Source organism: Acipenser ruthenus, chromosome 8, assembly GCF_902713425.1.
Source record: "Acipenser ruthenus chromosome 8, fAciRut3.2 maternal haplotype, whole genome shotgun sequence".
NCBI lineage: Eukaryota > Metazoa > Chordata > Actinopteri > Acipenseriformes > Acipenseridae > Acipenser > Acipenser ruthenus.
The window spans coordinates 53,644,351-53,671,279 of record NC_081196.1 but is presented as its reverse complement, the minus strand read 5'-3'; the positions used below and the strand labels follow the sequence as shown (position 1 = coordinate 53,671,279).

Genomic DNA, 26,929 nt, shown 5'->3' with positions numbered 1-26,929 from the left:
GGACCCCCCCTTGGGTGTTTTACATATTTTTACAGACTGAAATTCACTGAGGACGTTTTGATCTTCATAACCTTGAAACACGAAATATCCTTTTAATTTTTTATTCATTATCTAAAGTGCATTTAGATCAGTTAAATAAACCCCATTGTCTTTACTTTTGAGCTAGGAAAAAGGAGATGGAAATGTGATGGTAAACTGATGGTAAAGAGACAAACGGCCGTGACAGTTAGAAAATATTGAAACGAACGTTTGCATTCCATTTCACATGTCCTGCCGAGCCCTGAACAAACCCAGACCAGACAGCAACACAGGTAATAGTCATTTGAAGTTTCTAAAATAACCCCCACACCCATGTAAATGGAACCAAATGAGGGCAGCAAGAGTTCAAAATAAACCTTTGTGTGATATCAGATATGTCTCATCTTAACGGTATCTGTATAATGTGAGGTAAGACTGTGTGGTACCAAGTCAAGCAATCCACACAGGCAATGGGTAGCTTTAGCCATCAGACATTAAGCTTGCCAGCCCTATGGTGCCCTTAGTGCCTGTAGCTCTGCTAAGCTCAACTAAGGTTAGTGCAGCACTATGTTTGACTTTACAACATTTTACCCAAGGAGGTGATATTTTTAATAAAACAATGAAAACTGAATGAACCGGTCAAGTCGCATCACATTTGTGTGTGTTTAAGAGAAGTAATGGTGCCTCTGTTGTCAAGTATTGAAAACTACACAATCCTTTCAGGAGTGTCACTCCCTGGTGAAGTATTTTTTATATAAACCATATTAATACAATTAATAAGGTGACCATATGGCTCCCTGTTCAGTGCGACAGTTCAGGCTTTTCAACTGGCAACCTAAGGCGTTGGAGAAGCAGGACTTTGCTTACCAGAATGCATTGGGTTGTGAGTTGAAAAGCCTGAACTATCCCAAACTGTCCCGCTGAACACGGAGCCATATGGTCACCTTAACAATTAGGCATCACTTTTGCACCAGTGTTAATAATACTAAACTACATGTAGAAATACTTCAATTGAATTTAAAGTTGCTGCACAATAAGCTTAGTACTGCACATCTCTTTACCAAACTTGTCACGGCTGGTTTCAGAGACCCCAATTAACACTAGGCTTGGACTACCTAAATGTTACTTTAGGTTAGGAAGTCTAAAACTAGTGCCAGTTTATCTGGGTCTATGAAATCGGTCGTCAAAGTACAAAGAAAGGGGGAACGTACCATATTTAAACAGAAGGACAATGAAATGACCAAATCTGGCCTGTGGATTTGCATATTTGTCATTTTACACTTTCACGCTTCAAGATTATATATAGTACTTGATTTACATCAATGGGTGGTGTTGTGGTTTCAGTAAACGGTGTTGCCCATCGATTGCTTTTAACAAGGTGGTGATACCCAGATTTTATCTCCAGCTATACCATTTTCAGGAACGCATTGGCTAGCTGTGGTTTAAGTCCAGGACAGTGCGCGTGCCGTGCTGACAGCTTGCTGGTCTGGTGCTCTTCCCCCAACCCCCGCAGACTTCCAATTGCGAGGCCAGTTCCTGTATGTTTTCCAACCTCCTAACACGAGAAAAGTATTCTCTTTGAGACAAAATACCGACAGTGAAACAATTAACCGAGTCTAGGAAACTAAACCCGAGGCCTACATTACCTGCAACAGTTGCTATAATGTGAAGAAAAAAAACGCTGTTCTCTGTTTCTGTGGGGTGCCTCTTCATTTTGTCGCTTGCTTTTTGCGAAACGCACCAATGTAAGTAAGAAATCGACAAAGTTAAAATTAAATTCATCAAGTTTTGAGTGATTTGACAAATAATTTGTGTCGAGCATAACCACGTTATGTTTGCATAGCTTCTGTCAAAGAGTTTCAGTTTAAAATACTTTAATAACTTTAGAAAGAATACAGTAGTTGCTGGTTCCGTATAACAGCTGTGTCAATAATGTTTTTGTAGTTTACACTGTGAGGCTGGTGAAATAACAGACAGTAACGGTTTTAGTAACTCCTTTTGGACATTATTTCTGAATAAGCTGTAAACGTATTCATAAAAAAGGTTAGAATGCAACATTTATTCTAAAACAGTCAGATTAACATTGTTATGTACAGCTTTTAGTGTCTGGATGTTAAGTGCTATTCTAGTTTTTGCTGTGCAGTGAAAAGTTTGGGCTGAAACTATTAATGCAATTGGTTCGTACTTCCTTGACTTTCATTGCAATTGTAGGGTGTAATTTATAGGACATTTTGTGAAGCTGACCTCATCAATTATACTGATACTAGCTAAAACGTTTGTCTGCTTGATGAAGGGTCAGTTTGATAAATCTATGACCCCTAAACCACAGCTGGATTATATTACACCATTTTATAGCATTGGGGGGGAAAACCGTGGATTGCATCAAACACTTTTTAGGGGTGATGCTGTGATTACCCCCTACAATTAGGCAGCTGATTGATGCAATCCAACAGGATATATCTATGCTGTAAAATGATCTAATACAGTCCAGCTGTGTGTTTTTGAAAAGCTTATTGAATAATGTATGATGATAATGCATTTCTTTTTCCTTTTTTTGTACGCAAGTCTTGTCACAGAGACGTGCGTCTCAGTTCCTGACCAGAAGTCGAAGAGCCAACTCTTTATTTGAAGAAAGTAAGAAAGGGAATCTGGAGAGAGTGCATCGAGGAGCTGTGCAACAAGGAAGAAGCCAGGGAAGTCTTTGAGAACGACTCTGAGACAGTAAGCTTCCCATAAGGCTTCAAGTGAATGCTTCAAACAGCCAAACTGATTTAGCGTTAAGGATCTGATATCTTTTTATTTTTATTTTGACCAACACCAAAGCGATGTCCTTTAGTAATGAACAGCAAAACAAAGTTGGAAATAAGATCTCCATTGCATAGGCACTTTGAGCCGTTCCAGGTTGGGGTTAATTAGACACACCTATACTAAACTCTGGATCACACTGCTATGCACATGGACTGATTGCTGCTATACCACTGGAGTGAATCTGACCTAAAGCACAGGAATTGAGGACCCGCATGTCTAATTTATATAATAAATAGCGGTGGTAAATAAATTAAATACAGTGTAGCCAGGAGCCATAGAGAAGAGGCTTTGCAATGTGTGTTCCGCATTGAGAATGCAAGTGCTAGTGTAATGGCATTAAGGGACAATTGGGAGCCATGCTACAGCCTTATAACCTGTTCCACAGTATAAGAGCCTTGTAATGAGGGAGCACTGTATGGAGTGAATTGTATTTCTGGAGTGTATATAAACTAGTGTTAGCCTATTAGCCTATTTGTTATATATATATATATATATACAGTGCCTTGCGAAAGTATTCGGCCCCCTTGAACTTTGCGACCTTTTGCCACATTTCAGGCTTCAAACATAAAGATATGAAACTGTAATTTTTTGTGAAGAATCAACAACAAGTGGGACACAATCATGAAGTGGAACGAAATTTATTGGATATTTCAAACTTTTTTAACAAATAAAAAACTGAAAAATTGGGCGTGCAAAATTATTCAGCCCCCTTAAGTTAATACTTTGTAGCGCCACCTTTTGCTGCGATTACAGCTGTAAGTCGCTTGGGGTATGTCTCTATCAGTTTTGCACATCGAGAGACTGAAATTTTTGCCCATTCCTCCTTGCAAAACAGCTCGAGCTCAGTGAGGTTGGATGGAGAGCATTTGTGAACAGCAGTTTTCAGTTCTTTCCACAGATTCTCGATTGGATTCAGGTCTGGACTTTGACTTGGCCATTCTAACACCTGGATATGTTTATTTGTAAACCATTCCATTGTAGATTTTGCTTTATGTTTTGGATCATTGTCTTGTTGGAAGACAAATCTCCCAGTCTCAGGTCTTTTGCAGACTCCATTAGGTTTTCTTCCAGAATGGTCCTGTATTTGGCTCCATCCATCTTCCCATCAATTTTAACCATCTTCCCTGTCCCTGCTGAAGAAAAGCAGGCCCAAACCATGATGCTGCCACCACCATGTTTGACAGTGGGGATGGTGTGTTCAGGGTGATGAGCTGTGTTGCTTTTACGCCAAACATAACGTTTTGCATTGTTGCCAAAAAGTTCGATTTTGGTTTCATCTGACCAGAGCACCTTCTTCCACATGTTTGGTGTGTCTCCCAGGTGGCTTGTGGCAAACTGTAAACAACACTTTTTATGGATATCTTTAAGAAATGGCTTTCTTCTTGCCACTCTTCCATAAAGGCCAGATTTGTGCAGTATACGACTGATTGTTGTCCTATGGACAGAGTCTCCCACCTTAGCTGTAGATCTCTGCAGTTCATCCAGAGTGATCATGGGCCTCTTGGCTGCATCTCTGATCAGTCTTCTCCTTGTATGAGCTGAAAGTTTAGAGGGACGGCCAGGTCTTGGTAGATTTGCAGTGGTCTGATACTCCTTCCATTTCAATATTATCGCTTGCACAGTGCTCCTTGGGATGTTTAAAGCTTGGGAAATCTTTTTGTATCCAAATCCGGCTTTAAACTTCTCCACAACAGTATCTCGGACCTGCCTGGTGTGTTCCTTGTTCTTCATGATGCTCTCTGCGCTTTAAACGGACCTCTGAGACTATCACAGTGCAGGTGCATTTATACAGAGACTTGATTACACACAGGTGGATTCCATTTATCATCATTAGTCATTTAGGTCAACATTGGATCATTCAGAGATCCTCACTGAACTTCTGGAGAGAGTTTGCTGCACTGAAAGTAAAGGGGCTGAATAATTTTGCACGCCCAATTTTTCAGTTTTTTATTTGTTAAAAAAGTTTGAAATATCCAATAAATTTCGTTCTACTTCATGATTGTGTCCCACTTGTTGTTGATTCTTCACAAAAAATTACAGTTTCATATCTTTATGTTTGAAGCCTGAAATGTGGCAAAAGGTCGCAAAGTTCAAGGGGGCCGAATACTTTCGCAAGGCACTGTACATACATATATATATATATATATATAGTGTGTGTGTGTGATCTAATCAAGGATTTAAATCCATTTAATAGGCCTAAATGTTACTTAGTGTACTGTAATCAAACTGTAGTCGTTAGTTATAGACTTAACAGCTAGAAGACTAAACTATATTCGGAGAAAAATGATTGGAGAGTTTTTATTAAAGTGTACAGCTTACTGTAGATAGTTGCATATTGTACAAGTATGTTATGTGCTGAATAATGCAATGTCATTTATATAATATGTTTTCTGCAAGCTAATTCTGATAATTTTCTTTCTATTTGCCCAGGAGTACTTCTATCCCAAGTATGTTGGTAAGTGTGACGCATCCACTTTGTACAACCTTTAAGTATTTACTGTATCTCAAGTGAAAAACAAGGGTTCAAGTAAAGTAAACACTTCATTAATCTGGGACATTTTTACATCGGGCTGCTGTAGTTCAGTACTTACTAATCCGGTTATTTATAGTAATCACTTATACCAATAACTTTGTTTATCCAGCATTTGCTGTCGATTCATCATGGAGTGTAATGTAAAAAAAAAAGCAAATTTCCTGTGAACTGCAGCCAAAATAACAACCCGCATGTCATCCTATTCTTGCAATTAGACATGCTGCAGCATATGCTGCACCGGTAATGAGTTGGGTAGGGACTTGATAATTTGTTATGCCATAATGTAATGCAGACACATGTACCAATATGGACATATTATAAGTGAATTGCACAATGTGTATTTATATCTGTCATCTCATACCTAGTAAGGGCTAGTACTGCAGGGGCAAACAGGGAGGTCACATGTTATAGCATGTTTGCTGTTCTTATAGAGGGAGCAGCAACTACGCCGTTTAATATTATTAGGATTGCATTAAGGGACTCAATATTAAAGTGAATTCTTTATTATCTTTTATAGTTGGTTTACAGTTCAGTTAAGCACAACGTTTTTGGCTTTTAGATTAATTGGAAGTTGGGCCAATATTGTATTTATTTATTGATTGATTAATTGACTGATGATGTATTTATTTAATGTATTGATTGGATAATTATAATACAGTACTATGGGCATCTACAACCACATGTGAAGAAATATATTTACAGAATTGTCAGCAGGCCAATTCATACAGAATTCTCAGCAGGCTTTAAAACAAGGCTGGTCTGTGCTGCTGAGTCCGCTCTCCCATTCATTTGTGTGGCACACAGTGTTTCACCTTCTGTGACCCTGTTCTAATTTTATTACTGTGTTCTGTTGGAAATGGCATGGTTCTTTTTAAACCCCTTCACTTCTGCAGCTGCCTCTGGCCTCTCATACCTCTCCAGCTAACGTACATTTTATCTGCCATGCACATCCATTCATTATATAGGTCTTAAATGTGCAGTTCTGAAAGAAACGCCTGTTTTAGCAAACATGTATTTTCATTTAAAAACATTATATCCTGGTACTTCTACTCATCATGCTTTTAGACTGTCTTGCACTACCTGGGTCATTTCACCTGGAGGGTGATGTTGTCCCCACCCATTTCAATAGCTTCTATCCTGTCAGTAACCAATCAGCTGTTTCCCCTGTTGACTGACCGCCAATAACATGCTTTGACCCAGAAGACACTGCTGTGGTGAAATAACCAAGGAAGAAAAGCAGTGAAAGACACAGCTAGCAAACTGGTAACTTTCTTTAACCTAGTGTAGTAAAAGATGTTTCAGTAACATGTATTTCTTTAAAAACTGCAGTGTCAGGGAAACAAGTTAAACGTGCTGTAGCTGGATGAAGCTTACAGACTGATGACATTTTATAGGTGTAGCTTGATTGAGGTCAATGTCAAACCAAAGTTACAATATTCAAATATATTAACATTTAAAATCACCAAGGTGGAACTAGAAGCTGTACATGTCAGGCTTTTTATTAGCTTCCTGCATTTTAAGATATTGCCACATGCACGTATTTTACACACTCTGTGTAATTGTTACATAGTCAGTTCAGTAGGGCCTACTCAAACGCTGGTTGCCATGGTGAGTTACTTACAGCAGTGAGAATGGGCAGCCTGCCTACCTACCTGCCTGTCTAACTCTCCCTGAGTCAATCTTGTCTGCACTAATGGCTGCCACTCCCATGCTAGACACTATGCCATTCAGTTAGTCATACAAGACTTTGAAACTGTTAATGGATGTTCAGCTGAAGGCAGCCATTGTTACTGCGGTCTTCTTCAAGGCCTGTGAGTCAGACAGCTTCTGCTGTGTCTTGGAGACATTTCAGGGAGGCAGTGCTCCTTAGATTCCAGCTCGGATGACGCACCTTTCAAATAAAAAGAAGATGGCTGTAATCGAGTGCCTAAACCTGGTTGATGAACTAACTAGTTTGGATTATGTCTGTTGTGCAGCTTGTCTTGGCTCACACCGCGTGGGAATATTAAACAGCCCCCTGGTGCCGAGTTCAGAGGCTCCGGCTACCCTGTGATCCTGTGTTAAGGGTGAGTGCATTTCATCTTTACATGAAAGCATCTGATGCACTTCAGGAATGTAAATAAGACTCCTATTGCATAGCGGGTTCACCCATTCCAGGTTGATTAGCCACAGTGTATAGATAATAAGCTCAGGTGTGTCTTATTCAAGGAATGGATCAAAATGCTGTTTACGGCACCAGTGAGGCATTTCATATTAGACTGGTTACCCTGTAAAGCCAAGACCAGGGCTTCTCAAACTAGGTCCTGGGGACCCCCTGTGTCTGCTGGTTTTCATTCCAACCGAGCTCTCAATTACTTAACTAGACCCTTAATTTAACTTATATAATATATATAATATATATTTTTTGTTTACTTGTTTTCAGATATTAAACAGTTGCAGAGTTCAAATTACTTATTAAATGTTATAGCTAACTTGAAATCTGCAACTGTTTAAGAGCTGAAAACAAGTAAAAATGTCTAATTAAGCAAATCATCAGTTCAATTAAGGGTCTAGTTAAGTAATTGAGAGCTCAGTTGGAATGAAAACTAGCAGACACAGGGGGTCCCCAGGACCGAGTTTGAGAAGCCCTGGCCAAGACTGACAAATATGTGACATCACGTACAGTAGTAGGGGTGAATTTCTGAATGTATTGTTTCATGAGTTCATGTAATGTATCCTGATACAGAGGTTATGTAGTATGATGCCACACAGCTGCTGTCATGTACTTCTTGAAATAGTCTGTATAATTCAATACATGTGCCACAATGTCTCATTTCAAAATTTTCCTGTCTAGCAGGTCACCTCTATATCATGATATTTTACAAAAAACACAATGGATTTTATTTTCGCAAGTGAATGAATGAGGCGCTTTGAGTAAACAGCCACTTGACTTAAGCGGCCACAGATATCCAACTAACCAGCTTAATGTCAGTATTGTATTGACAACTCCCAGCATTTTTAACTGGGTCGCTCTGAAACTGAAGAATTGAAACATGTTTCATGTTATACTTTTTTTAATAATTATTTTTGCATAGAGATCAGTAACCAGTGTTCTCCCCTCCCCTGCTACAGAGACGGTTATGAGAAATGCGTGGATGGGAAAGGCAGGTATGAGTGCATCTCCAAACCTGGATGGCGTGGAGAAAGATGTGAAGAAGGTTTGTCTTCTAGCCCCTTGTGTTCTCTGTATGACTCCCTGCGGGGGTGCACAGGTCTGCTGACGTAGGTGCTCCGTGTATATCTCTGTGACTGTGTTTCACACTGTAGGTTTTTTTGGGTGACCCAGTAGAACTCCCCACAGCCTTGTAGGTTTTGCTTGTGGTAATGGTGGCCGTATCTCATAAAACTTAAGAACTGTTTTATGGAATGTTTTGTTCAACTGTTTGACCTAATAGAATCACAAAGTTTTGTGAATAACTTTAAATGTGAAATTCTTCAATACGTAAAACAAATCTTCACAATCCTATACTAGCTTTGTACAGCTGTATAGCTTGAAGAACATAGATTGCTTCATATTTTTTGTGCTTTTCTCCACGCATGCTGTTTCAATCTTGTTATCTCCTCACGCATGTTGCCATGGTTGCAGTTTGTGTGAAGATGGCAACGGTTGCATACGTCACACATGATTCAAACTACAATAGGTTATCTGTGAACCAGCTTTATCTTCGAATTAGCCTAGCAAGGTCTTTGTTTTCACTGAGAGAATAACACATTCACACTGGAGAAAGTTCAATGTCAGTCACTACTGAGATCGTTTTATCGGGATAGATTTTGTAAAATTGATCATTCTAACAGGTCTAATTTCCATTGAAAAAAAAACGTTCTTGCTCATTAAAAAAGGGGGTTTGTTATAAGAAGGGTTTGTTATAGAGTGTGTGTGTGTATATATATATATATATATATATATATATATATAACGTTATGTTATGTATTAAAGTTACCAAAAATAAAAACTAGGAACGTATTACATATTATACACGTTAGTTTATCCTTTATTACCCCTAGATGGCTGGAATTAACATCGGAGTAACCATAGCAGCACTGCAAATGGGGATGCTATTCCGTTGCTTCTGATTCATTTTTATAGGTAATTCCCAGTGTTGATAGAGCTTTCTTTAATGTGAACCAAGTCCACTGAAAAAAACTTTTTTCGTTTTTGTTCAGATATAAATGAATGCGAGGACCCAGAAGCGCAGCATGTAACCAGAAAAGTTATAACTATCCTGGGGGCTTCCGCTGCCTCTGTGAGGATGGCTACTACCTGGCAACTGACAAGCAGACCTGCACAGGTAAGACGCTTGCTGTACGAGACAGAAGGTATACAGAGAGTAATACATTCAAACCACTCCGCGCCCCCAGGCAGATCCACCAGTGCTCCTATCCAGTCTTCCATCATGTATTTTTCTTGTATGTACAGTGCATGTATTGTTGTTGATTCTTCTCTTTCACATACAGGTGCATAGTTATGTTTTTCTCTCTTTCAGTCTCATGTTTACACTGCCATACAGATACTACTGAAAAACCTTGTAGAAACTCGTCTCGAAAAACTGAGTCTTGACTTGAACGTCATTTCCCTGTTCCGTTTTCAAATAAAAGCTCCCGCCTGCTGGTTTCGTTTTAACCGTTATTACATCCTCAGGAGTGGTCGTAAGAAGAGCTTTTATTTCAGTATTTCGTACTTCGTTCAGGACAACTCTTGCCATTTTAAAAAAAACAACATTATATTAGAGAATAAAATCAGTTAACAAAAGCATGTATCGCAGCATTTTTCACTTGCTTGGTTTTGGTCCTCTAAATAAAAAACAGACTGATATTTAATGCACTGTTTTTATAGAACCTGTAGTGGTTTAAACGTTAATTATTATTATTATTTATTTCTTAGCAGACGTTAAAAATGCTTTGTCATTGGCATTCCGAGTGTGAGAGCTACACTCAGTGAAATTATAAGTGTAGATGCTGCTAATAGGTTCCAAGGGGGACGTGACTTCTTGTATATTGTGGTGAGAAACCCTAGTGTACCTCCTACTTCCAGTACTGCAAAAAACAGCTTATGACCTTCTTCCATTTTATTAGATTTATTAACATATGTTGTGGGATGCATCTTCTTCCTAGACATATGATTCACTGCAGAGCTTTCTCTTAAGGTAGGAAAAGGAAGAGTTATTGGGAGTGCTGGGGAATGTGACTCCTCCACAGATAATTTTTAAGCTGAAGATGTTTCAAAGCTTTGCTGTAAAGGCACATTTTCCCAGTTTCTGTATTCAGTAGAAAGCATGTATAGGATAGTTTTTGTAGAACCTTAGTTTAGTTTACTACTATGCAGAAGGAGAGCCTGTTTCTATGGTGCAGCGTGCCTTGCTTTCACAGCGTTGTTAGGGTCCAGACAGCTGTAAAAAGGAACACGCATTAACAGTGCAGACAACTCCAGTACACTTATTAGTATCAGTATTATTCCATCTTCTGTTCGCACAGGACTAAAAGTCACCACATAAACAGGTGGTTTGGGAATTTTTACTGACATCCGTGAAATTTTGTCCCGTGCAAACAGTCAGTCTATTCCAGATCATTTTCTTAGAGGTCCGTTTTAGATTATTTTTTTTTTTTCTTTTTTACAGGACATCGGCACCTTCTGTAAAATGTCAAACTCTGGTGTCCCTGTGTCTTTTTACTCCCATGCAAATCGACCGTGTCAGTGTTATGTTATGAGTGATATAGCGTTTCCGGGGTATACGCCTCAGGCCTTCACAATAAACCATAATATACTATTACAATTGGTACAGTCTGTCCTGAGGTTCTCCGGTTCAGTACAACGCTATGATTGTGCAGCCCAAATTGGGGACGGCCGAAAATACAAAATATAATTGCAGACTCTCTTAAAAAGTGTATGCTTTGATTAATGGTGCACTCATGGGACGAAATTGTTGTCTTTGGAAAAGGAAGGTACAACGAAATGAGTTATTTACAGCCGGTTCACTGTTTAGAAATCATGCACAAAAGCGCCTTCTCTGGCCACAACATTCGCATTTCATTTTGAATTGACCGACTTTCGTTGATGAAAATGAATCCACGTCTAGGAGTTTACTAGACGTCCTCTGTTTTTGACCAACTCTGAGGACGCCTGCTTTTTAGTCCCGTGCGAATCATGCTTTAGAGTGTACTTTGATATATGGGTCAAGCCCTGACAACGAGATTGCATTCGCTTTGTTTTTTTAACCTCTGTGGCTCATTTGTTCATAGTAGAAATACAAACAGCAGAACGCTGCCACAGCTGCTAATCTCCTCTCCACTTCTAGTAAATTAGGTTGCTTCCCAGAAATCAGAACTAAAATAAGTTATGTGCTATTCTGCGTTTCAGATTAAGTAGTTGGAGAAACATTCATTTCCTAGCAATAAATTAGCACGGAAAATGGCATGTAATAGTGTTCGAAATAGCCATATATGAGTAGTCTGTACTTGCTAATGGGCATTGTGACTGAGACAAAAAAGTGGCTTCTTCTCCACATGTTACAATGTCCCACAATGCAACAAAATCACACCTGTGATGGCATCCTCCATGTGTGTGTTACAATGTGGTTTAAGAAATGCAAGTCAGAACAGTAGCAGTTTCAGGTTAACTCAAGCATATTTCTAAAGAACTTTAGTTTAAAACATTTATCTTAATCTGATTTCCAGGAAACACCATCAGTTATGGAAACACCATCAGTTATGAAAAGTCTTTTTGTTCATTAAAGAGGTGATTTGTTCATTTAATGTCTCTTTGGAAAGTTCAGTTCAGTTTTAATCAAATTTTTGATTAGTGAGATCGTACACAAATACCACTTGCAATTACCTCGGATCTCACTTCATTATTAAAAGCCTATTTTTAAAGGCAAACGTTTAAGCAGTTTCAAATAAAGTTTCATAGCTTAGGGATTTGTCCATCATTTGGAGTAAAATCTTTTCTCCCAGAAGTCCATTTCTTGTCGTCTCCAGCAGCGGTGTTTGTTTTCGGGCCGTGAAGTCGGATTGTTACGAGAGTAGTGATGAGTCCTGGCAGCGATTTTCAGGCCTAAGTGTTGTTGAATTGCACACACACTTCATTATGCTTTGCACAAGAATATGTGAACTTTGGAACTGGGCGGGACATGATCAATTTATCCAATCACAGAATAGGTCTCATTAGCATATTTCCCATCATTAGTTCAGTGATTGGCCCTTTTGAAAGCAAGCAGGATTACATCAGCCCTTAGATACATATCACCTCCTCTATTCTTTCAGACAGTTGTACAACGTTTTAACATGCAATCAATTAAAATACACTTCTGCGCTGGGCTCCCGAGTGGCGCATCCAGTAAAGGCGCTCCTCGCAGGATGTGCCCTATAGCCTGGAGATCGCAGGTTCGAGTCCAGGCTATGTCACAGCTGACCGTGACCGAGAGTTCCTAGGGGGCGGCGCACAATTGGCTGAGCGCTGCCCGGGTAGGGAGGGCTTAGGTCGGCAGGGGAATCCACGGCTCACCGCGCATCAGCGACCCCTGTGGCCGATAGGGCGCCTGTGGCTCTGCAGCGGAGCCGCCAGATCTGTGTTGTCCTCCGGCACTATAGGTCTGGTGGCATTGCTGTGGATCTGCAGTGCGAAAAATGACGGCTTGGAAGGAGCACGTTTCGGAGGACGCGTGTTCCAGCCTCCGTTTCCTGAGTCGGCGGGGGGGTTGCGAGCGGTGAGCCGGGGATACAGATAATAATTGGGCATGCTAAACTGGGGTGAAAACCGGGGTAAAATAATTGGCGACGACTAAATTTAAAAAAAATAAATAAATAAATAAATACACTTCTGCGAAATAACTTTTCCTGAGTTATACATTTTTACTTAATAATTACAGTTCTATTCTCCTCATGTGATTTCACACAATGCAGTACCAAATTATTTAACATTTTAATTAATTTAATTTAAACCATTTTCTCAATGAAAAATGACTGTATTCCTTCAAAATTAAGACTCAGCCCAAATTTCCCACCCTCAATTTAAGGAAAAAATAAACCATCAAATAAATAAAGGGAAATGACCTCAATGACGCATATGGAGACAGTTTGCGTCCGTCTGCCATCACACAGAGCATTGCAGTTATGTGCTGCTTTTCATTTCCATTCGTGATTACTCACACCTGTTTTTCTCCCAATTTGTGAATTGTGGTGGCATGTTGAAAAATACAGGGGTCTGATCAGCATTTCTGATCTGTCCAAGCTGGTACTGTTGGTTAGAAGTGCTGAAATTGTAAAAGCTTCTCTTGGAATTTCTCAGGAAGCTAATGACACTTCTTTGAAAATGGCTGCCTGTATGTCCTGGGTGATTCGAGATCGGGCAGTAACATTTTTGTTTGTCTTTTCTTGGCAGTAAGTCATATTGCTGCTTGTGTACTCGGGTAGTCATGTCTTTTGTTGGCGATTTTAATACACACATCACTATATTGTATGGTTTTAAAAGTGTGTGTTAAATTTGAAGGTCTTACTTTTCAGTGATTTAAGTAAGGCTTTTAATATACTACATTTTCAATGTTTACAAGTTCACAAGAATATTGATTTTATAAGAGCTAACAAACCTTCGAGCAACGCTCATGATCATTTTAGTAAACTACACCATTTGGACAGTTTTGCTATGGCGCACATATCGGTAGATGTTCAGAATTTACGGTAATTTTTCTTTTTTTTTTTTTTTTTTTTTAATCTTCCTGCAAGCACTTTCAGAGTGTGAGGTGTAAACAAAATCTATTTCAAGCCGGGAGCCACAGCAGGGGTTCAGGCTTACCAAACGTTTTTTTTTTGTTTTGTTTAGGATGAAGGTTTTCTAGACTTCCTTTCAGAGTTGTCTGAGGTAGAACTGTTCCTCTAAATGAGAGGTAATGACTGAGGGAACTCGTACTGTATGACTCTTTACACTTTTGTCACCCCACTTTTTCTTCATTGGTCATGCTAATGAATTTCCACCAGGGAACCGCGCAATCCTGTGCATGCGTAAAGCACTTTGCCCTTTACGCTTGCGTTTTACCATGTTATATCACAATTGGGCCCTGAATGTACAGTAATTTACCTTTTTTGTTTTATTAATCTGTTTTATCAGCAGTGAATATATATATATATATATATATATATATATATATATATATATATATATATATATGTGTGTGTGTGTGTATATATATATATATATATATATATATATATATATATATATATATATATATATATATAATATATATAGAGGTATTAAGCATAGAATTGAACTGTTCTTAATAGTACATTTATTCATATGTTACTTTCCTATTTCACAGACATTTTTACTGTGAATGGACTGTAGGCAGTGTCCCTTGTGAGTAGGATTTAGGTCAAAGATTACAGCCTTTGATTCAGAATTATACAACAAAAAAAAACAATTCTATTTCAGATTAGCGGCAGAACTAATTAGGCCTATTGCATTGCTAAATATGTTGCACCTCATTATCCAGCTGTGACCCGTTTCAGACATAATTTACTCTTCTATATTGGATGTTGTTATTCCTGTCCCTTTAAAAGTCACTGATCCCATTTAACAACATGAACAACAATTCACATTTCTATAGCACCTTTCATCACAAGGATCCCAAAGCGCTTCACACACACACACACAACAAAATCAACAGGTGAACCATTACATTAAAAAGTCTAATACAGAAATTTAAAAAGACAGGAAAAATGGGGGTTTAATTGTAAAAAAGCTAGTTTGTAGAAATAAAACAAGTACAAGTCTAAAACAAAAATGTAATAACATTAGAATTAAAAAAAGGACAAAAAGAAAATGCAGTTTTGATTGTAAAATAGGAACACTATGATAGAAAAGCTATTTTGTAAAAATACATTTTCAATCTTGACTTAAACATTCCCAGCTTCCCTGAGAGAAGGCAGAGAATTCCTCCCATGTTATTTGTATTCACCCTAGGAATAACCAGCAGCCCCACGTCCTGGGATCTAAGAATGAGTTGGTAACATATTGCCACAATATCCAGAAGGGGCTAAGACGAACCTAAGAACTGACAATTCCGGATATTTGGTTATATTAAAGAATCTTCCATGCAATACCTTATCACTAAAATCCACACAAATCTGCCTGTTTGCAAGTTGTGTTCCATCATGCTACAAACCAATCGGTTGTAATACCCTTACTGAATGTCTGAGAAGCCCCAAACTGTTTCTCTTGCCTTCAATAGATTTCATTGAATGTGTGATGTACCCCTCCATCTGTGGCTCTGCAAGCTGTGTCAACACACCTGGAAAGTAAGTGTGCTTGTGCCGGGGAAGGATACAGGTACAACTTCACATCACAGACCTGCGAGGGTAAGCTGTTCTTCCACTGGGCCTTTCAAAGGAATATTTCTGCATGTGCTTCAATACTTCTAAATATGTATGCAGATTTTAAAGAACAACTTGAAATAGCTTAACTAAAGTATTTGTCGTCTTAGTAAGAAATACATCAATAAGAACTACCACAAAGAACCCCTTTGAGGCCACGGGGGACTTTATACTTCTGAAACAGAAAATGATATACAAATGAAATGTATGCATATGTAGTAAGCCTCATTTTCAGCAGTTACTTGCTGTTTGAACACAGTACTATATTGTGTACTAATCATTTTTATATGCTGTACAAGTATCCGGCAGAGGGCAGTCTTGTCACAGTAGATTCTTAAATAGCTCTCATGCCAGGCAGTCTTAAGTTCCTTCTTTCTTCCAGAAGTGTAAAAATGAATAGTACTGCTGAAGTTGACTAAAGACTAGGTTTTTTTTTATCAGCAGGTTAGCAAATGTCTATCGCTGTTTGGAGACACTGCGGTGCCAGGCTGTAGTTTGTGCCCCTTGAATTAAAAGCATAAGAAATGTTGGGAAAGAATTGGATAATGTTTACTATAGTATTTCCAGAGAGGGACCGTCTCTTGTACAACGCTCTCTATTCCACACGCTCAAGAGAGAATAAAGAGCTTCCTAATTTCTGTTTTGATGACTTTGAAAATCTGTTCTCTTTCTGTTAACTTATTTTCTGTGTTCAAGATATTTGGATTGTGTGAAGTTTTAAAACGCAGCTTTTCCTTACATGGGACGCAGTCAACACCTGCATCTCACAGCAAAGCAAATTGAATTATCGAACGTAGCAAGTTACCAGAACTTGGATTACCTTTGTAATAAATATAATACTGGTGGCTGAAATTCCCCAAAAATGTATTCTATGTAACTCGTATCTCAAGTTTCAATTTTAGTCCCCCTAATCAGTCTTCAGTCTCAGTCTCTCTCTCTCTCTCTCTCTCTCTCTCTCTCTCTCTCTCTCTCTCTCTCTCTCTCTCTCTCTCTCTCTCTCTCTCTCTCTCTCTCTCTCTCTCATATATATATATATATACTGTGTATATATACTGTGTATATATACTGTGTATATATTTCCAGTCTCGTGCATCTGTCATTGCACAACATTATCAGACCTGTCTAAATGTTTCTGAACAGACATTAATGAATGTGAGGAGAATATCTGTGAGCAGAGCTGTGTCAACAGCCGTGGAAGCTATTCCTGCTATTACAATGGGACGAGATGCATGAAGCTGGCAAAAGACATCAAGTCCTATGAGGTACAGTACAGTATAGTACCTTTTATTTTGTTTTTATTTTTACAGAAAAGTTATTTGACTTTGCAGAAACTATAGGCTAGTTTTTATATATAACAACATCTCTAACAACTTTGTACAGATTTTTGAAAATTGACCCACTCAAATGTGTGTACAGTAGCTGGTTAAGATGTTGCTGTGCAAATCTATTAATATTCATTTCAAAATCTTTGTTTTAACAGCCTATTCCTGTATGCATTCCTCTGAAAACAGCAAGGAACTCTGAGGTGCTGTACCTGGGAGAGCAGTTTGTGGCCTTGCCTGTGGTTTATCTGCGCTTCAGGTTGCCTGAAATAACTAAGTAAGTACTAGTCATTTTATTAAATTTTATTTATGTATTTTACCGTGTGTTGCCCTGGGTCTAATCTGACAATTTATGATAAATACCAAAAATAAACAGGAATTACTGTGTTTTCTTCAATCAAACATTTGTCATCCCTTGTTAGGAATTTTTTGGTGCAGTATGCAGTAGAACCTTATGTTTTTACTTAGATTAAATGTGAGAGGATTAGCACTAAGTAAACACAGTCGTATAAAATAAGAAACTGTGACTGGTTTAGGGTAACTGTTGATTTTATAAGCATCTCCACAAAACTCTACCTTTGGCAGACTCCTCCTCATGAAGATATACAGAACGACTACTTCTTCTTTGGCAGGAATTCCTGGAAAGCTTACTTTGAACAATGACTGGATTCACATGCTTGCCAGTCGAGATCAGCTTACATTTCAGATTGTGTTGCTGAGGTTAAGTGCCGCCTGACTTCCTTTCCAGAGCTCCCCAGTTATGTGGACTGTTTTGGCTCCTCTACTACCTAAAACACACAGTCTGGCACGCTACTGACTGCATGCCTTTAGTGGAAGACCATTGTTAGGTATAAGAGCTTGTATTCCTCACTCTTCTGATTTACAGATTTGCAGCAGAATTTGATCTCCGGACGTTCGACCCAGAGGGTGTCATACTGTATGCCGAGTCTCCCCAGAACTCCTCCTGGTTCATGGTGGGGCTCAGGCATGGGAAGATTGAGATCCAGTATAAGAATGAGCATTCAGTGAAGATCACCAGTGGCGGGAAAGCCATTAATAATGGCCAATGGCATTGTGTAAGTTGAGCATATATATAAAGAAAAATGTGCCTAAATTAATTAAGACTGCATACATTGTATCTGTCTTCATATCTGGCAGTGGTAAAATAAGATGGGTTATCTTCCCCCTGGCACCCACATCACAAAACCATCTAAAAGTTTACCGTGTCATTTCAGCACAGTATTTTTGCAGTTTGCCCGTGCTTTTCTGATGGTTACACTATCGATTTACAGTAGTCTACCCTGGTTTGCCATGTTTATTAATATGCTTACTGTACCTTCCTATTTTACAGTGCTTACCTATGCTTTAGATGGCTTTCACTGTGCTTTAGGACAATTTGCTTTGCTTTTATTGTGGTAAACTTGGGGGCCTGGACAAAATACACAGCATTAGATTTGAACTGAGCCTCTTGTGTTTCAGAAAACATGCAGTTGTCGGGTACTGTCTGAAGAATGGTCTGCACTCAACTGTGAAGTCCCTAAATATTAAAAAAAAATAAAAAATAAACTGTACTAACATCTGTAGTAACCAAAAATGAAGGAAACGATATCTGAATGCGTTTTATGTTTTAATTAGTTGTACTGTAGGGTACTTTTTGAAAAAATCAGGAAACACAGAAAATTGATGATTTAAATAAACATAGAACAGTAAACTGAATACAGTAATAAAGTGAACAACCTTATCCGTGATATGTCTCGATACCAGAAGGGACAATCATTCACTGTTGATAAGAAGGCGACATTGCAATGGGATTGGAAACCAGACCGAAGTCCTGTTTTTACTTTGAAGAGATACAGTACTGTCCTCTTGTGGATTTCATGTGGTTGATTTGACTCTGCAGTCATTTGGTTGTGGGAGTTTGACTGTGTCTGTGTGCTGTAAATTATATACTCGTGCATCACTTCCTTGAATTCTGGTCTGCCACAGATCTCCGTGGACGAGCTGGAGAAAAGCATCAGTGTTAAAATAGCCAAAGAAGCTGTGATGAGCATTAGCAGCCCTGAGAGTCTGTTCCATCCCATTGACGGAGTCCTGGAGACCAAGCTTTACATTGCAGGGTTACCGCGCCCAGTGGACAGCCTTGTTAAATCTGTAAGTACATTGAGGATACAGCCTAGTACACCTACTGTATAGACTGATTCAGGACTGGATCAGCTCAAAGTTTTGTGATTTGTGTATCAAGAATGTGTTATTGCAGTTGACTCGCACATCTTAGTTGTTCATTTTTTTTTCTATTCTCAAGTAAATTTTACTAGGAACTAGATTTCCTTTCAAGAAAATAAATGCCCTTGTTTTTGATGGTTTCTGACACCAAGCTAATACATTTTCGGAGCATGTAGTTTCAAATGACATTTGAATTGCTTTTTCACATTGAGCTTGGACTGAATTGCCTTTTTAATTTCATTACAACCATATGACACAGTGAACTTTGAAATCAGCCAGCCCCACCTACTTTATCTTTTATAAAAATGACATTGTTTTTCTTAAATCCTTTTGGTGCTTGCACCTTTTGAAGGGCTTCAATCTGCTCAGTAAATTCAGGATAATTGGCAGGTGAGTCATTCTTGCAGAGTGGCTGCCGATCTGAAGGTTAGATAAATCCTTTTTTTTTTTTTTTTTTTCCAGTAGAGAACCTGTTTCCCTACTTTTTTTAATGGAGAGAAACAGAGGTTGTAGGGCCTTGCAATCTCTAAACTCGACTGAAACAGCAAAATACAGAATATTTCAATTGCCTTCATTTCTTTACATTAGCCCCTTAAGGTACACAAGGAATTGAGCAGTTGTTCAAACGGTTTCTTCTTAAATACATTGGAGAGGGACACATGTCCCTTGTACCTTAAAGGGTTAACATATATATGTAACATTTCAGTCTTTTTTCATCCTGATTCATAGTCTTGATGCTGATTAAACATTCAGTTCAAATTAAACCAGATTCAGCTTTTTTGTTGATCACTAAACTTCATATATTACGTGCACTCTTTTACAGATAGTGGGATCATTTTTGTGTGTTATATATATATACGGGTAGTGGACAAAAAAATGGAAACACCAATGTAAAGTCACTTAATAGGGTGTTGGACCACTATGGTATCCCGCTCTGTGGAGTTCTTGGCGGACTGTTTTTGATGAAACTGGCTGCTCACGCCCCTAGTTGAAATTTGCAGTCAATTGATCTGCAGTTGCTCGCCTGTTTTGCCTTGCACTTCGAATTAATGCACGGATACCATGATCCTGGAGTATGCGCTTCCGCCCACTGTTGCCCTTTGCTGATGATGTCTTTCCCTCAGGGTTCCATGTCGACATCGCCTTAGACACCGTTGCTCGTGAAACATCAGCAAGTTGAGCTGTCTTGGTCACTGAAGCTCCTGCCAAACGCGCCCCAACAATCACCCCTCTTTCAAAGTCACTGAGGTCTCCTCTTGCAGCCATGCTAGCCATAATTATAGGCAACCAGGCCTGTCCAGCAGTTTTATACATGACCCTAAGCATACTGGGATGTTATTTGCATAATTAACGCATGAGCCACACCTGTGTGGAAGCCCTTGCTTTCAATATACTTGGTGTCCCTCATTTACCCAGGTGTTTCCATTTTTTGTCCACTACCTGTAGGTTGCACGTTATATATTTGATGTGAGCAGTCAGTATTCTGTACAGTATAGTGTTTTTGATAGTTGCATGCAAGAGGTGCAACTCATAGACATGTACATTTCACAACGGGTTGGTGGGTCTGTTTGCATAAGAACATGTCATCTTCACACATCCACACAGCAGGCTTGGTGCGAGTGAGGTGCTGTACAGTAGATCACAGCAGGCTTGGTGTGAGTGAGGTGCTGTACAGTAGATCACAGCAGGCTTGGTGCGAGTGAGGTGCTGTACAGTAGATCACAGCAGGCTTGGTGCGAGTGAGGTGCTGTACAGTAGATCACAGCAGGCTTGGTGTGAGTGAGGTGCTGTACAGTAAATCACAGCAGGCTTGGTGTGAGGTGCTGTACAGTAGATCACAGCAGGCTTGGTGTGAGTGAGGTGCTGTACAGTAGATCACAGCAGGCTTGGTTCGAGTGAGGTGCTGTACAGTAGATCACAGCAGGCTTGGTGCGAGTGAGGTGCTGTACAGTAGATCACAGCAGGCTTGGTGTGAGTGAGGTGCTGTACAGTAAATCACAGCAGGCTTGGTGTGAGGTGCTGTACAGTAGATCACAGCAGGCTTGGTGTGAGTGAGGTGCTGTACAGTAGATCACAGCAGGCTTGGTTCGAGTGAGGTGCTGTACAGTAGATCACAGCAGGCTTGGCTCAACAAAGATGAGAGAAAATCAACCTTCATACTGCTGATGTTTATCACTGATTGTGTGGAATGTCTACAGAAAATTCTGTCTGGGGTTTAAAAAAAAAAAAAAAAAAAAAAAAAAAAAAGCCTAATGAACATTGCAGCTTGCATCTGATAATATAACCATTGCTTTGGTAGAGCCCCTTCTAGCTATGACTAGTTTGTCTTGATATTCAAGGATTTATTAAGAACATAAGAACGTTTACAAACGAGAGGAGGCCATTCGGCCCATCTTGCTCGTTTGGTTGTTAGTAGCTTATTGATCCCAGAATCTCATCAGGCAGCTTCTTGAAGGATCCCAGGGTGTCAGCTTCAACAACATTACTGGGGAGTTGGTTCCAGACCCTCACAATTCTCTGTGTAAAAAAAGTGCCCCCTATTTTCTTTTCTGAATGCCCCTTTATCTAATCTCCATTTGTGACCCCGGTTCCTTGTTTCTTATTTTATTCTATTCATGTTATCAGTTCTGACAAAGCAAGTTTGAAAATGATGAGTGGCGGTGGTGAGATAATGGAAGAGACATCCACTAAAATATGTCAGGCTTCAAGCTTAGTTAAACAAGACGTATCTAAGAGTGAGTAAGCCTGATGGCACTAACCATTCAATTGTGGTTGCCTTGTGCAGATTAACCCGCGTCTGGATGGCTGTATTCGTGCCTGGAACCTGATGAATCAGGGGGCTTCTGGAGTGAAGGAAGTCATTCAAGAAAAGGAGAACAAGCACTGTTTAGTGGAAGTGGAGAGGGGCTCCTACTTCCCTGGTTCTGGGATGGCCCAATTCAGGATAGACTACAGTAAGTTGAAATACTTATCCCTTTATAAATGGCCCTTATGTTGACACAGTTTTATTGAATGTCCAGGACTATACATCAGCAATGTGCAAAGCCTACTGCATTCACAGCATAACGTTTGGTATAGATTCATTTTTATATATTTTTTTTTTTATAATTTTTGTTCCGATTTCAACCCAATTTGAACTGGCAAATGCAATGCGATTCTCTTGTGGGGCGACTCAATACTTTTACTGTAAAAGGTGACACTAATGAAATGTCAAAATATGTATAGCCATTGCCATGTTTCCTCTATATTAAAGCCAAATGTGTAGATTACAACTCTTCGTGTTTGTGGAAATGCACTAAACACCTTGTACAAAAATTGTAAATGTCATAATTATAAACACAAGCGTAACTGTTGGTACAAACATTTAACACTCCACACATATCAATAATTGTTATATCGGCTCTGTTCTTTTTGTTTCATCGTGTCCAGTGTGTGGCAGCCTTTATACCTTATGTAGGGGTGATACAAGGTTTTCAAAGTTGGTAACCCAGTATAATATCAAACATGTACCAGAAGCACTGGGGCATAGTCAGCCTAGAAGTCTCACACGGAAGATAAATACAGAAGCCCTGATTGCTATCGTAAACGGAACTGGAGGGTTTTTTATGTTCGTAAACGGGGAGGTTAAAATCCCTATGTCAATGGTACCTTACATGCATGAAAGTTTCATTTTAGGTACACAATTTTTCATTTTCCTAATTTCATTTCAGTAGATCACTTTGTTGTTAGATGACTCGAAAGGTGGTAGCTGTGGGCTAGGTAACAGCTGTGTGGTTCAGTGGTTAAAGAAAAGGGCTTGTAACCAGGAGGTCCCCGGTTCAAATCCCACCTCAGCCACTGACTCATTGTGTGACCCTGAGCAAGTCACTTAGCCTCCTTGTGCTCTGTCTTTCGGGTGAGAGTATTTGTAAGTGACTCTGCAGCTGATGCATAGTTCACACACCCTAGTCTCTGTAAGTCGCCTTGGATAAAGGCGTCTGCTAAATAAACAAAATAATAACTCGATACAAAGCACAGCTTGATTGTTCTACTGGGTGTGAACTAATTAGTGTGGTTAGCTGTTCTTAATGTGTCACAGCAAGAAGAAAGGTCGTAATTTAACAGATGACTTTAATAGAAGGCTAGGTGTCAACAGCAGCGGAAGACCTTTTGTATGTTTTGCATTTCAAGTATTTAAAGTAGTCTAGAAGATGTGCAAGTGACATGTTTGTTGCATTATTATCAGTATTGGAGATTTTATAGCTGATTTTATTATTATTAAATGTAATTTTTAAAACTTTTTTCTTGTATTCTTTTGAACAGAGAGCATAGATGGGAAGAACTGGACACTGAGTTTGAAACTGAATATTCGTCCGTCAACAAGCACGGGTGTCATCTTTGCCTTAGCCAGTGGTGAGACGGTGCCACTTTCTGTTGCTGTAGTGGACTCTGATTCTCCAAACGAGCAGGTAATCCTACTTTTTTTTACATCTGATTTGTATTTTCAGGCCTGTTGAGTTTTACCTCATCTTTACCCTTCTGGTAGTTTTCCAAAAAAATAGAAATTCTTGATGAATTTGAATACCGAACAAATAACTCTTGGCTTTCTTTTGTCGTGTAGATACTGCTGAATTGTGTGGATTTATATCGGGAGAACAGGAGGAATATACAGTAGCTGTGTAGTAGCTTTTAAATAGTACTGCATAACAAAAACTATGGGAACTTTGTGCAATCATTGAAACACTAACGTAAAATGGCAAACGCCACCAGTTATCTTCATCACAGTTTTTGTTTCTTTGTTATTTGGTACTTTTTAAGCTGATATAAGGATAGCTGCTCCATAATTTAAATCTAGGATCTAGAGAATCCGAATCTGGGGAGGAATCAGATTGTCCATCTGTCCATCCGTATGTATGTGGAACAGAGAGCAGGCTGGGTGTGAACCAGCAACCACGCACACTGAAAACAAGCATTTAGTCTCATGTCGCCAACAAGGGCCAGCATCTGTAACGCAGTACATCACACAACACTGCCCGTTACATGTGGCAATTACATAATGACATACAAAGCGTGTAGGTCATGGTGATCTTTTCCATCATACTGTGAACTCTACTGTTAACTTATGTAATCGTTCTCTGTTCCACCAGGAAATAGCTGTGTTTATTGAGAATGTGAAAGTGACTCGGCTGAAGTCTGTTAGACTTTGTTACCCAGGACACCTGGAAGTGGAGCTTGAGATGTCAAGCAGCGAGGTCCAGATTAAAGCAAACTCCTTCAGGGCGGTGCACTACATACAGCCCCCAAAAATGGAGAAGCAGCTCTCCATTCTGGACGCAGCTATGGAAGGACAGGTGGACACCTATGTGGGTGGGATTCCAGGTAAAGCGCATCTTCTTTGTTCTAATGAACACACATGCATTCATCTTTCAGTTGCAAATACTCGCGGTACTAACTAAAATAGACTCTCTTTTATGTTGTCACCCTATTTTATTTTTTTTAATGAAACTGCCATTCATCAGCCATATAATTGGTTACAGACTATGTAGTAGGGTGCATGAGGCCATTTGCTTGGCTTTTGGATGGTGTAAAAAGGGTCCTGGATAAAGTTTTAAGATAAGTAACCTATTTGTTTGTTTACTTTTGTGAACTTTATACAGTAGGAACATTCAACTTGTATGGAAATGAGTAAATATCACTTTACATTGAGATGATGATTGTAAGCGTCATAAGAGTAAAGGAAATGTTTTAAAAAATGATGTATTACATTTGAAGCTACTTTTTGTAATAAGAACTGGAAGCAGCACAAGTAAGGATGTAACGGTTCATCGTGTATCAATGACATTATGTGTCCTATCTTAATAGAGGCATGTATCGTTTGTATAGTGACCATGACCATTTGATCTTATTATGTATCATGCAAGTATCCAATCGGGACGTTCACATGTATCGTGATATATACCGTATTGTGACCTGCATATTGCGATACGTGTGGCATTGTGTCATTAGTGTATTGTTACGCCCCTACAGGCAAGCACAAGTCATTGCGTTTGCAATTGGGGGTTTTCAGCTGAGGTGCTGCATGTTGCTTTAATAGCCATGGCTTTATTTTTATTGTATGCCTTTGCTGTCTGTTTCTTGCAGATGTTCCTGTTAGTGCCACACCGGTGTCTGCATTTTATAATGGCTGCATTGAGATAGAGGTCAATGGTAAAGGGCTGGATTTCGATGAAGCTGTCCTCAAACACAATGACATCAAATCCCATTCCTGCCCACCATTGTAAGGACATTGGTTTGGGGCCCAGACTTTTTTTTTGTTTTGTCACTTGACTGTGGTTCAGCTTACCATGTTACTCTTGATTAAAAAGTGTATACATTGGTTCCCAATGAAATGTACTGGTTTCTACTGTATAATACCTAATACAAGGTACCACAATGATAGGATGTCAAAGTAACTTCTTTTAAATAGTCATGCTTATTTAGTTTTGTTTTGTTTTGTTTTTTATTGAGAGAAGCTTGGTGAAAGTGTGTCTAAAATCACTGTTCAAACACTAGGACATTACTCGTACATATACGTACATTAAAAAAAATAACTATTTGATATGTTTTCTGTATAATACCTTATGCATTGGTCAGCGTTTTATTAACTGTATAGACTAAAATTAAGACTGTGGAGTAGCTTCCAGGGTAGAGAAGGGCAGTGAGTTTTAAATGAGCATGAACATACAAACATAGACAACTTGGTTATATGTACAACTTCCTGGCAAATTGGAATTGTCAAGTGTGTTGGGAGCTGTTTCAAAACTTAATACATAAATAATAAGGATACAGGAAAGAAGTGTTTTTGCATCATGGTCTGTATTTTTTTTTAAATAAATCGTTTCTGGTACAGCAGTGTGGAATAGTGGTTAGGGCTCTGGACTCTTGACCGGAGGGTCGTGGGTTTAATCCCAGGTGGGGGACACTGATGCTGTACCCTTGAGCAAGGTACTTTACCTAGATTGGGAGGCTGTGTAGTCCAGTGGTTAAAGAAAAGGGCTTGTAACCAGGAGGTCCCTGGTTCAAATCCCACCTCAGCCACTGACTCATTGTGTGACCCTGAGCAAGTCACTTAACCTCCTTGTGCTCCGTCTTTCGGGTGAGATGTAATTGTAAGTGACTCTGCAACTGATGCATAGTTCACACACCCTAGTCTCTGTAAGCCGCCTTGGATAACGGCGTCTGCTAAATAAACTAATAATAATAATAATAATAGATTGCTCCAGTAAAAACACAACTGTATAAATGGGCAATTGTATGTAAAAATAATGTGTAAAAAATAATGTAATTGTATGTAAAGAATAATGTGATATCTTGTAACAATTGTAAGTCGCCCTGGATAAGGGCGTCTGCTAAGAAATAAATAATAAAAGAAGCTACTTGATGAGATTCTGGGATCAATAAGCTACTAACAACCTTTCTTATGTATGTCACATTGTAATAATTAAACATGCCTGTACACATTAGAGTTCAGTATGCTAGATTGAGCTATTTTATGTCAGAACCCTTCAATGTAGTACTGTAATTTACATGTAAACTTACTATTCTTATGCTTTTATTCCAGAAGTGATAGTAAATAGGGTGTAAATAAGACTCCCACCATACTGTG

General features: G+C 39.1%; 1 pseudogene; it reads left to right on the top strand.

Annotated features, from left to right (window-relative positions):
• The first annotated feature begins 807 nt into the window (after positions 1-807).
• LOC117406986 (vitamin K-dependent protein S-like) lies at positions 808-26,713 on the top strand (annotated as a pseudogene).
• The last annotated feature ends 216 nt before the right edge of the window (positions 26,714-26,929 follow it).